Source organism: Hyla sarda, chromosome 1, assembly GCF_029499605.1.
Source record: "Hyla sarda isolate aHylSar1 chromosome 1, aHylSar1.hap1, whole genome shotgun sequence".
Taxonomy (NCBI): Eukaryota; Metazoa; Chordata; class Amphibia; order Anura; family Hylidae; genus Hyla; species Hyla sarda.
This window is the reverse complement of record NC_079189.1, coordinates 135,815,523-135,832,149: the sequence shown is the minus strand read 5'-3', so window position 1 is coordinate 135,832,149 and position 16,627 is coordinate 135,815,523. Positions and strand designations below refer to the sequence as shown.

The window sequence follows — 16,627 nt, the reverse complement described above, 5'->3', positions numbered from 1 at the left end:
ATTAATGTTTAAAATGACAGTGGTCAGATGTTCAAAAAATGGCCGGGTCCTAAGTTGTAAAATGGCTGGGTCCTTAAGAGGTTAAGCATTAATAACTCTGGGATGCTTGTACTTATGAATTTGATTCAGAGGTTGTTTTTTCGTGACATATTCTACTTTATGTGAAGAGAATATGTCACTCCCTCTCGACTAGTACCCAAGTAGGAATCCCAATCCTTTTAGTTTATGTAAAGAAAAACTTGCCACTCCAATGTCTGATGCAAAGAGTTTTATTTTCACAGTCCTTAAATCAATTGAAGTTTCGGCCCTACCAGGACCTTCATCAGATTTATACTATAACATAATAAATACAAAACAAAAGTGAGGATCATATCAACACAAACAAAGTTATGTACAAAATATAAAGCATAGGTGATATACTGAAAGCATGATAGTGTAACACAGTACAGTTATACTACAGATATCGTGGATAATAGAATCATGTATCAATATGGCAATATAGGGATCTATTATTCAAGTCATATGAATCCCTGATAATGTAAAATGTTAAGAGCACTAAAAAGAAGTTCACATCACATAATCCATATCATAGACATATTTATCACATGTAAAATTTGGTAACATGATACTGAAAAGAACCATCTGGGATGTACATAGAAATAACATTATTAGAAGTTTATTAGGTATAATTATTCCAAAAGCAGTCTGAGGAGGGTAAGTTAAGGACAAGTAAACAGTCAGGGTCCCAGTATATAGTATAATAGTAACAACTAAATATGTAATAGAGGGATCCGGTATATAAATGAGGCATGAACTATATCACTAGGTATGGCTATACTTACCAGGACTGGTGCGGAGAGTAGAAGAACCGGCCAAGAGCCGTGCAATAAAGAAAATTGTAGCGTGACCATAAGACACGAGAGCAGTGTATGGAGAATGGGAAAACACCGGTCTCAATATCCGACCGGAGGCCACGGGCTGAACGGAAGTGACATCTCAAGCTTGCGCAGTAGAAGGAATCTGTTAGTGGAACGCAACTGCGTGTCAAGCTCCGAGCTCCGGAAGTGCAATACAATATAAAGACCGGAAGTGAGGAATGGAACGCAAGGTGTGTTAGATAGGATAGAGTTAAAAGTGAAAAATGAAAGAGGAAATTAATGAATTATACAAATAAGAAGAGCAAGAAAAATATATGAATATATGAAGAGTAATGATATAAAAAAAAAGAGAAAATAAAGGATAATAGAAAGAATAAGTATATAATAGATGGGCATTAGGTGGTAAATGGGCATAAGTATTTGGTAGTATACTGAATTAGTATATGATAGATGGGCATTAGATGAACACAGTAAAAAAGGTAGCCATATAGGTGATGCTGTAGATTAGAAAAAAGGGGGAAGAATATGGAGTGGAAAGAGAAAAAGGAGATACCGTATTTATCGGCGTATAACACGCACTTTTTAGGCTAAAATTTTTAGCCTAAAGTCTGTGTGCGTGTTATACGCCGATACACCCCCAGGAAAGGCAGGGGGAGAGAGGCAGTCGCTGCCCGCTTCTCTCCCCCTGCCTTTCCTGGGGTCTAGAGCGCTGCTGTCGGCCCTTCTCTCCCCCTGGCTATCGGCGCCGCTGCCCGTTCTGTCCCCCTGATTATCGGTGCCGGCGCCCCATTGCCGGCGCCGATAGCCAGGGGGAGAGAAGGGACAGCGGCACCCATTGCCGGCGCCGCTGCCCCGTTGCCTCCCCCCATTCCTGGTGGCATAATTACCTGGGTCGGGTCCGCGCTGCTGCAGGCCTCCGGCGTGCGTCCCCGGCGTAGTTGCTATGCGCTGAACGGCGCGGCGCATGACGTCAGTGTGCCGCGCCGTGCATAGCAACGATGCAGGGGACGCACGCCGGAGGCCTGCAGCAGCGCGGACCCGACCCAGGTAATTATGCCACCGGGGATGGGGGGAGGCAACGGGGCAGCGGCGCCGGCAATGGGTGCCGCTGCCCCTTCTCTCCTCCTGGCTGTCGGCGCCGCTTCTCTCCCCCTGGCTATTGGCGCCGGCAATGGGGCGCCGGCACCGATAGTCAGGGGGACAGAACGGGCAGCGGCGCCGATAGCCAGGGGGATAGAAGGGCCGACAGCAGAGCTCTAGACCCCAGGAAAGGCAGGGGGAGAGAAGCGGGCAGCGACAGCCTCTCTCCCCGTGCCTTTCCTGGGGGTATATCGGGGTATACACGCGCACACACGCACCCTCATTTTACCATGGATATTTGGGTAAAAAACTTTTTTTACCCAAATATCCTTGGTAAAATGAGGGTGCGTGTTATAGGCCGGTGCGTGGTATACCCCGATAAATACGGTAAATAGGAAAGGAAAAACAGAAAAGGGAGAAATAGAAAATTGTAGAGAAGAGGACTACAAGGAAGGAACTAATGTGAAGAGTGGAGGCAAGGGTTAAAGTGGAAACATAATAGATGATAATTTGTATAGGAAAAAAGGATACATAGAGTGAATCTCCATCAATCCTGGATTAATTGGCCTGTGAGTAAAAAACAGATTTCATAGTAAGCAAAAAATAATCAAAGTTCAAAAATGACCTGATCAAAATAACAATTATAAGCATAAATTATCAATGTCATACTCTCTATTGAGACCCATTGGTTCGAGAGTTTGTAAAGTATGTATCCAGAAGGCCTCTCTACTTTTTAATTGTTTCACTCAATCGCCGCCTAGTCTACTTTATGTTAGTGGTAAATTATGTTGCATCATTTCGTCGTGAAAAATTCCCAAATTTCATGAAAAATTTGAAAATTACATTTTTTTTACTTTGAAGCTCTCTGCTTGTAAGGAAAATAGACAGGGACGCCATCAGGGGGGTACAGCAAGTGCCCAGGGCCCTAGGGTTGCAACATGCTGCATGTGCATAACCAGACCCTTCACCGGCGGGCCCCATCGTCCCCCCTGCGACTGGGCCAGCAGGTGAAGGGGAGGGGGAGGGGGGCTGCGCCCGCGGACTGGGACACCTGTCCCGAATCCCAGAGTGACCACAGCTTTTAACACCGAGTGCGCCTTTAAGACGCACAAAGCGTTGAGCGGCTCTGCAGAGGCTGTCAGCACAGGAAGCCGGGAGAAGAGGAGAGAACAGGAGTAAGGCGGGAACAAGGGTAGGCCGGATGACCCTGAATAACATGCAGCATGGAGCCTATCAGCAGCCATCCATCCCTGTGATGTCACAGCCCTATATAATCGGCAGCCATATTGCGGCCACTCACTTCAGCCTTTCATTGCAGAGAGATAGATAGGAACAGACAGTGCTGTGTGTTGGCCAGAAAAGCTTTTTTTGCAGCAGTGATTCGCCTTCTAGTAACATCAGCATTCAGTTGCACAGAGAGAGGGACAGAGAGCAGTGGGTGTTGCACAGAAAAGCATTCTTACTGCAGCGATTCACCTCCCAGTCACTACAGTGTTCTATTACAGAGAAGGACAGAGAGCAGTGTGTACAGAACAGCAGCGGTTCAGCTCAAGCACAAATCCTGCCTAGAAGCACTGATAGGCAAGGGAATGGGAGCGTATAGAGCGGAGGGTAACACCGTAGCAGAGTAGCGGCTTGATGGGGGTTTTAGTGTACTTAAAGGGTTAAAAGGTTTCACAGACATCTGGGGGGTTAAATTGGCGGTTTTCCTAGTGGGGTTGCTATTGGGGGGTGCGGAAGCCAAGGGGTGGAGTAACGGGGGTATATAGGGGCTGGAAGAGGGAGGAGCCAGCCAGCGGTGGGAAAGTTAGGTGAAGAAGTACCACTCACCCACCCTTTATGCGTGCAGTTTTGGTTCAGTTGAGGGAGGCAGGTATATGGGTCCTTGGAGGTGTGTAAGGTTTTAAAAATATTGTTAAGAGTATGGAAATGGTGGAGAGTTGGCCAGTTGTTATGGTACAGCTTGACTGGGTCTCCTGGTGGTGTGTAGGGCCCCAGGAGTTTTGGATGGAAACAGGCACTGAGCGGTGTGGGTGCCCTTGGGTCAGGGAGTTGCGGCCAAGGGTAAAAGGAACATTTAGTGCCTTCGGTTTGGTAAAATTTTAGAATACAGTTAAGACCTCCAGGGACCCATCCTGTTAATTTTGATCATGTTATGTATAGTGTGTTGATACTGTTTATACTGTCTATATTGTTATTTATAATATTTATATGTGTATAATGGTGTGTTAAATAAACGGGCTGAAAGACCTTTTTTCTCCAACACATCTTGTGTATTTTATGGGAAAGGGGGTGGTTGGAGAGAGGGCAGGGTATGGAGTTCGTTGGGGGTAGTTTACAGGTTTCGTTATACCCTGAGTACGTATCTAAAATCCCTCCAGTCATGAGATTGAGAGATAAAGTGCAGTTTTGGGTGTAGTACACAACAACTGTGTGCTGCAGCACTATTGTGACTGCTGGTGTTGTACACAAATTCTTTTTTATGTGTACTGGAGTGCATTGTCCTCCCCCCCATAAGTGCATACCACATACGTACGTCTAAGTGGTGTACAATCTTGTTCCTGTTAAAGTCTCAAGCGCATAGATACTGTGAAAGGTCAGGCAAAAGTACTCACTGGCGGGTGTTGTACACAAATACTTTTTTAAGCGTACTGTAGCGCATTGTCCTCCCCTCATAACTGCATACCAAATACGTACCTCTAAGAGGTGTACTATTTTGTTCCTGTTAAAGTATCGTGGGCCTAGATCAGAGGTGAGCAATTATTTTTTCCATGGGGCCACATTAGAAACTAAAATATTGTGAAGGGCCGGGTAGTTTTCCCCAGATTAGGAGCATAGTTGTCCCCCAGATTAGGCAGCATAGTTCCCCCTAGATTAGGAGCATAGTTGTCCCCCAGATTAGCATACTTGTCCCCCAGATTAGGATCATAGTTTTCCCCCAGATTAGCATACTTGTCCCCCAGATTAGGCAGCACAGTTGTCCCCCAGATTAGGCAGCATAGTTGTCCCCCTGATTAGGCAGCATAGTTGTCCCCCAGATTAGGCAGCAGTTGTCCCCCAGATTAGGCAACATAGTTGTCCCCCTGATTAGGCAGCATAGTTGTCCCCCTGATTAGGCAGCATAGTTGTCCCCCTGATTAGGCAGCAGTTGTCCCCCAGATTAGGAGCATAGTTGTCCCCCAGATTAGGCAGCATAGTTGTCCCCCAGATTAGGCAGCACAGTTGTCCCCCAGATTAGGCAGCATAGTTGTCCTTCTGATTAGGCAGCAGTTGTCCCCCAGATTAGGCAGCATAGTTGTCCACCAGATTAGCATAGTTTCCCCCCAGATTAGCATAGTTGTCCCCCAGAATAGGAGCATAGTTGTCCCCTAGATTAGCATAGTTGTCCCCCAGATTAGCATAGTTTACCTTCAGATTAGGAGCATAATTTTCCCCCAGATTAGCATTGTTGTCCCCAAGATTAGGCAGCATAGTTGTCCCCCAGATTAGGAGCATAGTTGTCCCCCAGATTAGGCAGCATAGTTGTCCCCCAGATTAGGCAGCATAGTTGTCCCCCAGATTAGGCAGCATAGTTGTCCCCCTGATTAGGCAACAGTTGTCCCCCTGATTAGGCAGCATAGTTGTCCCCCAGATTAAGCAGCATAGTTGTCCCCCAGATTAGGCAGCATAGTTGTCCCCCTGATTAGGCAGCATAGTTGTCCCCCTGATTAGGAGCATAGTTGTCCCCCAGATTAAGCAGCATAGTTGTCTCCCAGATTAGGCAGCATAGTTATCCCCCAGATTAGGCAGCATAGTTGTCCCTCCTGATTAGGCAGCATTGTCCTCCCCCCCATAAGTGCATACCACATACGTACGTCTAAGTGGTGTACAATCTTGTTCCTGTTAAAGTCTCAAGCGCATAGATACTGTGAAAGGTCAGGCAAAAGTACTCACTGGCGGGTGTTGTACACAAATACTTTTTTAAGCTTACTGTAGCGCATTGTCCTCCCCTCATAACTGCATACCAAATACGTACCTCTAAGTGGTGTACTATTTTGTTCCTGTTAAAGTATCGTGGGCCTAGATCAGAGGTGAGCAATTATTTTTTCCATGGGGCCACATTAGAAACTAAAATATTGTGAAGGGCCGGGTAGTTTTCCCCAGATTAGGAGCATAGTTGTCCCCCAGATTAGGCAGCATAGTTTCCCCTAGATTAGGAGCATAGTTGTCCCCCAGATTAGCATACTTGTCCCCCAGATTAGGATCATAGTTTTCCCCCAGATTAGCATACTTGTCCCCCAGATTAGGCAGCACAGTTGTCCCCCAGATTAGGAGCATAGTTGTCCCCCAGATTAGGCAGCATAGTTGTCCCCCTGATTAGGCAGCATAGTTGTCCCCCAGATTAGGCAGCAGTTGTCCCCCAGATTAGGCAGCATAGTTGTCCCCCTGATTAGGCAGCATAGTTGTCCCCCTGATTAGGCAGCAGTTGTCCCCCAGATTAGGAGTATAGTTGTCCCCCAGATTAGGCAGCATAGTTGTCCCCCAGATTAGGCAGCACAGTTGTCCCCCAGATTAGGCAGCATAGTTGTCCTTCTGATTAGGCAACAGTTGTCCCCCAGATTAGGCAGCATAGTTGTCCACCAGATTAGCATAGTTTCCCCCCAGATTAGCATAGTTGTCCCCCAGAATAGGAGCATAGTTGTCCCCTAGATTAGCATAGTTGTCCCCCAGATTAGCATAGTTTACCTTCAGATTAGGAGCATAGTTTTCCCCCAGATTAGCATAGTTGTCCCCAAAATTAGGCAGCATAGTTGTCCCCCAGATTAGGAGCATAGTTGTCCCCCAGATTAGGCAGCATAGTTGTCCCCCAGATTAGGCAGCATAGTTGTCCCCCTGATTAGGCAGCAGTTGTCCCCCTGATTAGGCAGCATAGTTGTCCCCCAGATTAAGCAGCATAGTTGTCCCCCAGATTAGGCAGCATAGTTGTCCCCTGATTAGGCAGCATAGTTGTCCCCCTGATTAGGAGCATAGTTGTCCCCCAGATTAAGCAGCATAGTTGTCTCCCAGATTAGGCAGCATAGTTATCCCCCAGATTAGGCAGCATAGTTGTCCCCCCTGATTAGGCAGCAGTTGTCCCCCAGATTAGGCAGCATAGTTGTCCCCCAGATTAACCTAGTTTTCACCCAGATTAACATAATTGTCCCCCAGAATAGGAGCATAGTTGTCCCCTAGATTAGCATAGTTGTCCCCCAGATTAGCATATTTTCCCCCAGATTAGGAGCATAGTTGTCCCCCAGATTAGCATAGTTGTCCCCCAGATTAGCATAGTTTCCCCCCAGATTAGGAGCATAGTTTTCCCCCAGATTAGCATAGTTGTCCCCCAGATTAACATCGTTTTCCCAGATTAGCATAGTTTCCCCCCAGATTAGGAGCATAGTTTTCCCCCAAATTAGCATAGTTGTCCCCCAGATAGTTGTCCTCCAGATTAGGAGCATAGTTTCCCCCAGATTAGCATAGTTTCCCCCCAGATTAGGAGCATAGTTGTCCCCCAGATTAGCAGCATAGTTGTCCCCCAGATTAGAAGCCTAGTTGTCCCCCAGATTAGGAGCATAGTTGTCCCCCAGATTAGCATAGTTGTCCCCCAGATTAGCATAGTTGTCCCCAGATTAGGAGCATAGTTTTCCCCAGATTAGCATAGTTTCCCCCCAGATTAGGAGCATAGTTTTCCCCAAGATTAACATAGTTGTCCCCCAGATTAGGAGCATAGTTGTCCCCCAGATTCGGCAGCATAGTTGCCCCCCAGATTAGACAGCATAGTTGCCCCCCTAGATTAGGCAGCATAGTTATCCCCCAGATTAGGAGCATAGTTGTCCCCCAGATTAGGCAGCATAGTTGCCCCCCAGATTAGGAGCATAGTTGCCCCCCCAGATTAGGAGCATAGTTGTACCCCAGATTAGGAGCATAGTTGTCCCCCAGATTAGGAGCATAGTTGTCCCCCAGATTAGGCAGCATAGTTGTCCCCTAGATTAGGCAGCATAGTTGTCCCCTAGATTAGGCAGCATAGTTGTCCCCTAGATTAGGCAGCATAGTTATCCCCCAGATTAGGAGCATAGTTGTCCCCCAGTTTAGGCAGCATAGATGTCCCCTAGATTAGGCAGCATAGTTGTCCCCTAGATTAGGCAGCATAGTTATCACCCAGATTAGGCAGCATAGTTATCCCCCAGATTAGGCAGCATAGTTATCCCCCAGATTAGAAGCATAGTTGTCCCCCAGATTAGGCAGCATAGTTGTCTCCCAGATTAGGAGCATAGTTATCCCCCAGATTAGGCAGCTCAACATCCCCCCTCCCCACACACACACACACACACACTGACAACACATACAGAGACAGGCACTTATAAATACACACATAAACACACACAGACACATATACACACGGACACACAGACACATATATACACAGACACATATATACACAGACAACACACAGACACATATATACACAGACAACACACAGACACATATATACACAGACAACACAGAAACATTCACCCGGCCAGAGTTTAGAGCTGAGGGGAGGGTGCGGAGGGAGAAAGTATAAACAGCCTCTCCTCTGCCTTCCGAGGTTCTAAGACTGCACGGCAGAGAGAAGGCGGGGGAGGGGAGAGAGTGCACGCCCCCTCCCTTTTCCTGTCAGCACTTCCTGTCATGGCACGGGAGCTCAGTGCACAGGCTGGTGCAGACCTGGGCATTGTACGGCACGAAAATCAGCGCGGGCTGGTCAGAGCCAATCAAAGGGCCGTATGCGGCCCGCGGGCCGTACAATGCCCAGGTCTGGCCTAGATACTGTGAAAGGCCAGGCAAAAGTACTCACCGGCTGGTGTTGTACACAAATACTTTTTAAAGGGTACTGGAGCGCATTGTCCTCCCCTCATAAGTACTGCATACCACATACGAACATCTAAGTGGTGTACTATTTTGTTCCTGTTAAAGTCTCAAGGGCATAGGTACTGTTAATGGCCAGGCAAAAGTACACACCAGCTGGTGTTGTACACAAATACTGTTTTAAGTGTAGTGGAGCGTACTGTACTCCCCTCATATAAGCACTAAATATGTCAGGCAGAGAAGTGCCAGGACGTGCAGAGAGGAGTGGCAGAGGCCTAAATTCATCAGGCAGAGGTCACAGCAGACTAGGGGTGAGTGGCAGCAGGAGTCGCAGCGAGAGGCCTGAGCTCCCAGTATCAGCTAGCGGTCGTGTCTCGAACAGCAACCCATCTGCCATCATTGATTGGTTAACACGGTCATCCACTTCCTCACAAGTGACATCTAACACCCCTAGTCAACAGTCGGTGGGTTTCTCAGACACAACCCTCAGTTGGCATGGCCCGATGAGCAGTCCCTGTCCTTCCATTGCCTCTGTCCTATTCTGTTCCCTCCCCCACAGAAGTATCTTATGCTGTGGGTTCAGCTCCACTATTTAGTGAGGACGATCTAGAGGACTGTCAGCAGCCACTGCCTAGACAAGAAGTGGAGGAAATATCCGCTGCTTCTTCCGCTAGGTGGGCAAGTAGTAATGAGGAGAGTGACGTGGGAGGTGGTGTTGCAAGCATTCAGGCTCCTGAAGCAGGCACTGTTGAGGAACCTGAGGAGGACATCAGTGACGTAGCCGATCACTCTTGGGAGCCGGGTGCAGAAGGGGCTTCATCATCCTCAGGAGAAGAGAGTTGCAGGTTTCCCGTGAGGCAGCAACTGAGCCAGCAAGGTGGTAGCATGGTTGGCAGTGAGCACGGTGGCAGAGGTGGAAACTCTGGAGCCAAACGTCCCCAGGGTAGACCACCTGCTTTGCTGCAGCCTACCTTCCCGGGAGGTAGTGGAACAGGGGTTCCTGGAGTCGGCGGCAGTAGCAGTCAATCAGTGCGGACTGTTGGTGGGAAAATCAGCTACTCGGAAGTGTGGCAGTTGTTTATCAAGCATCCGGAGGAGGTTAACATGGCCACATGCAAGATATGTCAGCAGAAGGTGAAGCGTGGTCAGGGGCCCAATGTTGGCACCACGGCCCTGCGACAACATATGCAGCGTCACCATAAAGCGGTCTGGGAGAACCGTGGCTCCGATGCGGTGGTCCAGCCTGCTACATCACCCAGTGGCATGCCACTCTTTGTTTCAGACAGCCAAGGCTCTACCACCTCAGCCGAAGGGAGCTGTGTGTCATACCCTCCTTCTGTCGCTCCAGATGCTCCTGCTCCTCCTTCTTCGAGTCAGTCATTCCGCCAATAATCCATCAGCAAAGCCATGTTCAAGAGACAACAGTATGCGCCCACTCATCCAATGGCGCAGAAGCTGAATGTGCTCCTGTCCAAGTTGCTGGTGCTGCAGTCCCTCCTTTTTCAAGTGGTGGACTTATGTAGTGCCGAGCCGTCGGCTTGTGCCGAGCCGACGTGGAGAGTCCCAATCAGTAATTTCTTTGCAAAGAAAGCAGTACCAGCCCTGCACAATTTTGTGGACTAGAAGGTGGGCCAGTCCTTGAGCCTGTCGGTGTGTACCAAAGTGCACGGCAGCGCCAACATGTGGAGCTGTAACTACGGTCAGGGACAATACATGTCATTTACGGCCCACTGGGTGAATGTGATTCCTGCACAGCCACAACAGCAACTTGGACAGGTCACGCTGCTTCTGCCTTCACGCTCTCAGGCCGTTGGTCCTGTGACAGTGTGCAAATCCACCGTCTCCTTAGCTCTCAAGTCTCCTCAGCACTCAAGTCTCAAGTGCACCTCCAGCATACCATGTGGGCAGGGCAAGGCAGTGTCACGTTGTTCTTCACATGGTTTACCTTGGCGAGGGGTCACACAGGGGACCTTTACCTTGAGTCACACAGGGGAGGAACTGCTAAAAGTCATTCATAAAGATATTGAATCATGGCTTACTCCATGAAAACTGGAAACAGGAACCATGGTGACCGACAATGGGAAGAACATCTTGTCTGCACTGTGACAAGGAAGCCTGAGCCATGCACCCTGCATGGCACACGTGTTCAATTTGGTTGTCAAGCGGTTCCTGAAGTGTTCCCGCCATCTGCAAGACATCCTAACAATGGGAAGGAAACTTTGCATGCACTTCAGCCACTCGTACACTGCAAAGCACACCCTCCTTGAGCTGCAGCAGAACGGCATCCCCCAATATAGTCTGATTTGCGACGTTTCCACAAGTTGGAATTCTACCCTCCATATGAACAAACAGAGAAAAGCCATCACTGATTTTTTGATGATCCAAGCGGATAGGGGGACTCCCCTGTGTAACTTCAATGTCAACCAGTGGCAGCTCATATGTTACACCTGCCGTTTGCTCAGGCCCTTTGAGGAAGCCCCATTATTAGTCAGTCACCAGGATTACAAGAGGAACAACGTCATTCCACTGCTTCATCTACAACAACACGTGTTGGAAACGATGGCTGGTCAGGGCACTGGAGACTTGGAGCCTACATCTCACGGACACATGAGCCCTCTGGGGGCTGAACTGAAGGAGGAGGACCCATGCTGACTTCTGGCTCTCCACCTTATTTGACCCTCGCTACCGCCACAAAAGAGAGGCCTTTTTCACACCATCTGAGAGGAAGGAAAAACTGACCTACTAAGAGAGACATCCTACGTAGTCAGTTGGCGGATGCCTATCTGCGCCATCATCCATCCTCTCGCAGGTCTGATTCGGGGGGCCCTCTGCGCTCACCTTCCACTGCCATGGCTGCTGGGGAGGGTTGGGTTGGCAGGAGCAGTCCAAGCTCCATCAGCAGCATCCTGAGTCTACAGTCACTGATGAGTAGCTTTCTTCACCCTCTTGGTGAAGCAACTCATCAGCAGCAGGTATACCTGGAGCAGGACCTGAACCAGCAGGTGGTGGCATACCTTGACATGCCCATGCCAACACACCTTGAAGATCCACTGGACTTCTGGGCAGCCAAACTTGATTTGTGGCAGCAACTAGCAGTTCAAGTTTAAGAGTTTGCCCTTGAAAGGCTGTCCTGCCCAGACAGTAGTGTCCTATCAGAGCGGGTGTTTAGTGCTGCAGGGGCCATAGTAACCCCAAGGAGAACTCATCTGTCCACGAAAAATGTGGAGAGACTGACCTTTGTGAAGATGAATCAGGCATGGATCAGCCAGGATTTCCACCCACCAATGCCTGATGCATCAGAGTAGATTGACCATGGTGCCACACCAACTTCACAAATATGGATAGTGCTTTATTAAATATGGATAGTGCAGTATTAGTTTCACAAATATGGATAGTGCAGTATTAGTTCACTAACCCAGCACACACCCTATGCGTGTTACAGCAAGGCAAAGTGTTCTACACCCCTATTGAGGCTCTCTGTAGGCCAGAAATAGCCATTTTTAATAGTGATTTGCCATGAATAAATTTAGACCGAAACAAATTTTTTCGGAAAATTCTATGAATTCGGCCATACTTTGAAACAAATCCCTAGAATCACAATAACATCCATCAAGCACATATAAGATACATGAACCAATTAACATCAGTACAGCTTAATAGACCTGTCATATAGCCAATATGAGTAATAAGAGGAATTATCTTTCACATGTATATTGTATATATATATTTTTTCTGTGAGTCAAAAAATGTCCAAAAGGTCATTCAACATTTTAACATCAGTTAAAATTCTACATCAGATTCTCCCTACTGTCTTCAAGTAATTGAACTTTACTAGAGAGTTTAGAAAAGTGAACAATTACGATAAATCACATTAATCTCTGCAGGATGTACCCTAGTAGAGCTTATTGGTTTCACCGAAAGACTGCTTTGTCAGTTCTGAAAAAGTTTAGTATTTGGTTCACTGTATTTTATTTTTATATTTTGTAACATATCCAAACTATGAAATGTATAAAGTAAGGAGATATACACAGTAAATAAGTCAAGTCATGTATTTGTTATGACAAATTACGGAAATAAAAGTTAATATAGTAATATTTACAGGAATTTAGAGTATATATAGTTTTTTGAGTAATGTCTACATTTTTATTGTCAAAAACAAGGGTATAAGGCACACTAATCCTTACCAGGTGGTGCCCGCAAGGAAGTCTTTGGTGCTGAAATAGATTGCAGACCTTAGAGCAGCCTGGGTAGGTCTAGGTTGTTATAGTAAGTACAGGAACAATAAACTTCACTGGTCCAACCTACAGGTTATCCAGGAATAGAAAAAAACTGAGCTAAATGCTTCCTGTCTGTCTCCAGGTCGGGTGTGGTTCTGCAGCTCAGTTCCATTGAAGTGAATGGAGCCAAGTTGTAATACCACGCCCAACCTGGGACAGAAGTGGAGCTCGTCAGTAGAATACTTGATGAAAGAATCACATGACTTGTAATGAAAAAAAAAAACCATAAATTATAAAATTCCATATAACAAAAAAGTTTTGTCTGTATGTAACCAAATAGATTACCACAAACAGGCCCAAGCTGGCAATGCTGCACAGCTGGACAGAGTCATGTTTTGGAGGTGAATAAGCAGGCTGACCTCCGTTTTTCTGACATCCGTTATTGCTGCTGTCATTTCGCCAAAAGATAGTGGGAGAAAAAGACGTTGCAAGCACACATTTTTCTCCCGCTATCTTCTAACGCCGGGCACAAACGGCAGTGTGAAAGAAGCCTGAGGGTAATAAACAACCCCAAAAATTTACATTTGAAATCTGCACCAGCAGACAACTTTTCTATTGTTTCTAATCTTTCATGGTAGAAATCCTAGCCCCTGGCTGCAGGTCCTGTCTCTATTGTATAGTGTACTCATAGTTGTGGGATCTGATAATGAAATGTAATTTGCAACTAATTAATATTTAAGCTCTGGATTTCCTCTTTAAAACTGTTATGAAATGGTAAAATGGCAGATATTTTTGTCACTTACATTTTATTAGAAACCTATATTCAAAGAAAGTCTCTTCTAAACTAGTTGTCCATAATAATAATAATAATAATAATATTAATGATAATAATAAAATCAGGTTAGGTTTCAACAAAGGTTTTTTCTGAAGTTTTTTTGGAAACCTGCCACTGCAGTTTTTGAGCCGAAGCCAGAAGTGGATACATAAGGAATGGGAAATATAAAGGAAGGATTTATACTTCTCCTTCCTACTGGATCCACTTCTGACTTTGGCTCAAAATTGCAGTGACAGTTTTCCAAAAATCAGAAAAAAAACTAGCCTTACAATTGCCCACAATTGTCCACAAAGAGCACCTCTTTAAAGCTCAGCCCCAATCATTTTAATGGGACTGGACTTCAATACCAAACACAAACTAGGGACAGAATTAGGGCTTGTCAACACTATGGATACAATTTGGCTTGCAGCAGACGCCACTGAATACTTTGGCGGTAGGACCATGTGGACATGCACCATCTCTATAGAAAGCAATGTAGTCTGGGAAAAATTGTGTCCAAAGAATGAACATTTTACTTTCTACTGGTGACTCCACAGCCTTAACAAAGCAACAGAAAACAATGAGACTCAGCGGCAGAATTCTGCCAGTTGAATGTCTGCAGTGTCTACAAGCCCTGATCGTTTTAAGAATATGTAGCCATGTTTACATAACAACTATTTAAATTTAGACATTTGAAAAGGAGGTGATCTACATTTGTCTGGACTGATTTTCTATTCATTTGTATAAACCTTTATAGGCTTAGAAGATGGGAAAGAAAGACGCGGATCACTCACCACATTCAAATACTGTGCTCTTAATTCTTGAAAACAAAGGCGGTTACACATGGACGGATGTAGCGGCAGGGCAGTAGGTGGTAAGGAGCCTCGACCGGAGCGACAGCACCATTTCCAGCCCTCTGGGCATTTCCTCAGGCCCGAAATTTACATAATCTCGCAGGTATTGCCTTTTTATATAATCCATGTATAGTAAAAAATGCCAGTAAAAACATACTAATGCAAAATGCATGTGCATAATAACTTATACGTATAAACTACATAAAAACAATAGACTGGACCTGGAACTTACAGAAAAGCCGAAAACTCGTTCCGTTCATTTAGACCAATTGCACCAGTTGCTTCCAGCTCCGCTAACCAGCTGGCTTCCCTTTGTAGCAGTATTTTATGTCTGTCTCCCCTCTTTCATTAGGATCTACTCTTTCAAGACCAACAATAGACTTAGAAGAATAAACTGATATATATATAATGGTGGTCAGTTTATATCAGAATATCCCTTTTTCCCTTTTATCGTGTTCAATTGTCTTTTCTCTTCATTATTCAATTATTGCTCAACTATAACATCATTCTTCTCACTATCCATAATTGTTTCAATATATTTCTGTGGGAAAATGTTCGAGCATTTTTACCAAAATTCTGTCCCAGGGCTTTTACCTTTCCTCTCTGAAGTACTGTATATGAGATTCTTTGAGGGGATAAATTTAAAAGAACATATTAGAAGTGAAGGGACTCTTGGTCACTGAGATTCAAGATGAACGTTTTTAAACAACCTCATCATTTCCAAGGTGCCCTTCCTGTATATTCAGTTTATTATTCAATAACTTTTTTCTCCCTTCTAAATTTCTCTTATTACCTGTGTAAAGGATGAGAGAGATTTTTAACCCCTTAAAGGGGTATTGCAGGCAAAAACTTTTTTTTATATATCAACTGGCTCCGGAAAGTTAAACAGATTTGTAAATTACTTCTATTAAAAAATCTTAATCCTTCCAATAGTTATTAGCTTCTGAAGTTTTCTGTCTAACTGCTGAATGATGATGTCACGTCCCAGGAGCTGTGCATGATGGGAGAATATCCCTTGCATGATGGGAAAATATTCCCATAGGAGCTGGACAGCTCCCGGGACGTGAGTCATCAGAAAGCAGTTAGACAGAAAACAGCAACTCAACTTCAGAAGCTAATAACTATTGGAAGGATTAAGATTTTTTAATAGAAGTAATTTAGAAATCTGTTTAACTTTCCGGAGCCAGTTGATATATAAAGAAAAAGTTTTTGCCTGGAATACCCCTTTAAGGACTCAGCGTTTTTCAGTTTTTGAATTTTCATTTTCTCCTCACCACCTTCTAAAAGTCATAACGCTTTCAATTTTGCACCTAAAAATCCATATGATGGCTTCTTTTTTGCGCCACCTATTCTACTTTGCAGGCAAATTAGTCATTTTTCCAAAAAATCCACGGCGAAACGGAAAAAAAAATCATTGTGCGACAAAATTGAAGAAAAAATTTCATTTTGTAACTTTTGGGGGCTTCCGTTTCTACGCATTTTTTGGTCAAAATTACACCTTATCGTTAATCTGTAGGTCCATACGGTTAAAATGATACCCTACTTATAGTCCCACTTCTGAAAAAAATCATAACTACAATCAGGAAAATGTATACGTTTAAAATTTAAAAGGTACCATTTTCGTGTTGATCGGACTTTTTGATTCCATTTTATTTATTTTTTTATGATATAAAAAGTGACCAAAGTTACGCAATTGTGGAATTTGGAATTTTTTTGCGCGTACGCCATTGACCGTGCGGTTTAATTAATGATATCATTTTATAGTTTGGACATTTATGCACGCGGCAATACCACATATGTTAATTTTTATTTTTATTTACACTGTTTTTTTTTATGGGAAAAGGGGGGTGATTCAAATTTTTATTAGGGAAGGGGTTAAATGACCTTTGTTAACTTTTTTTTTCACTTTTTTTTTACAGT

At 45.1% G+C, this 16,627-nt stretch overlaps 1 long non-coding RNA gene across 1 annotated transcript in view; it reads right to left on the bottom strand.

Moving 5' to 3' along the window:
* Nucleotides 1-296: 296 nt before the first annotated feature.
* LOC130358542 (uncharacterized) overlaps nucleotides 297-16,627 on the bottom strand; it is a 65,785-nt gene continuing 49,454 nt past the window's right edge. Inside the window, exons 3-4 of the long non-coding RNA XR_008889563.1 lie at nucleotides 2,490-2,525; nucleotides 297-705 (exon numbers count right to left, since the gene is read on the bottom strand). This is a non-coding gene — a long non-coding RNA (uncharacterized LOC130358542). The remainder of the gene's footprint in view (nucleotides 706-2,489; nucleotides 2,526-16,627) is intronic.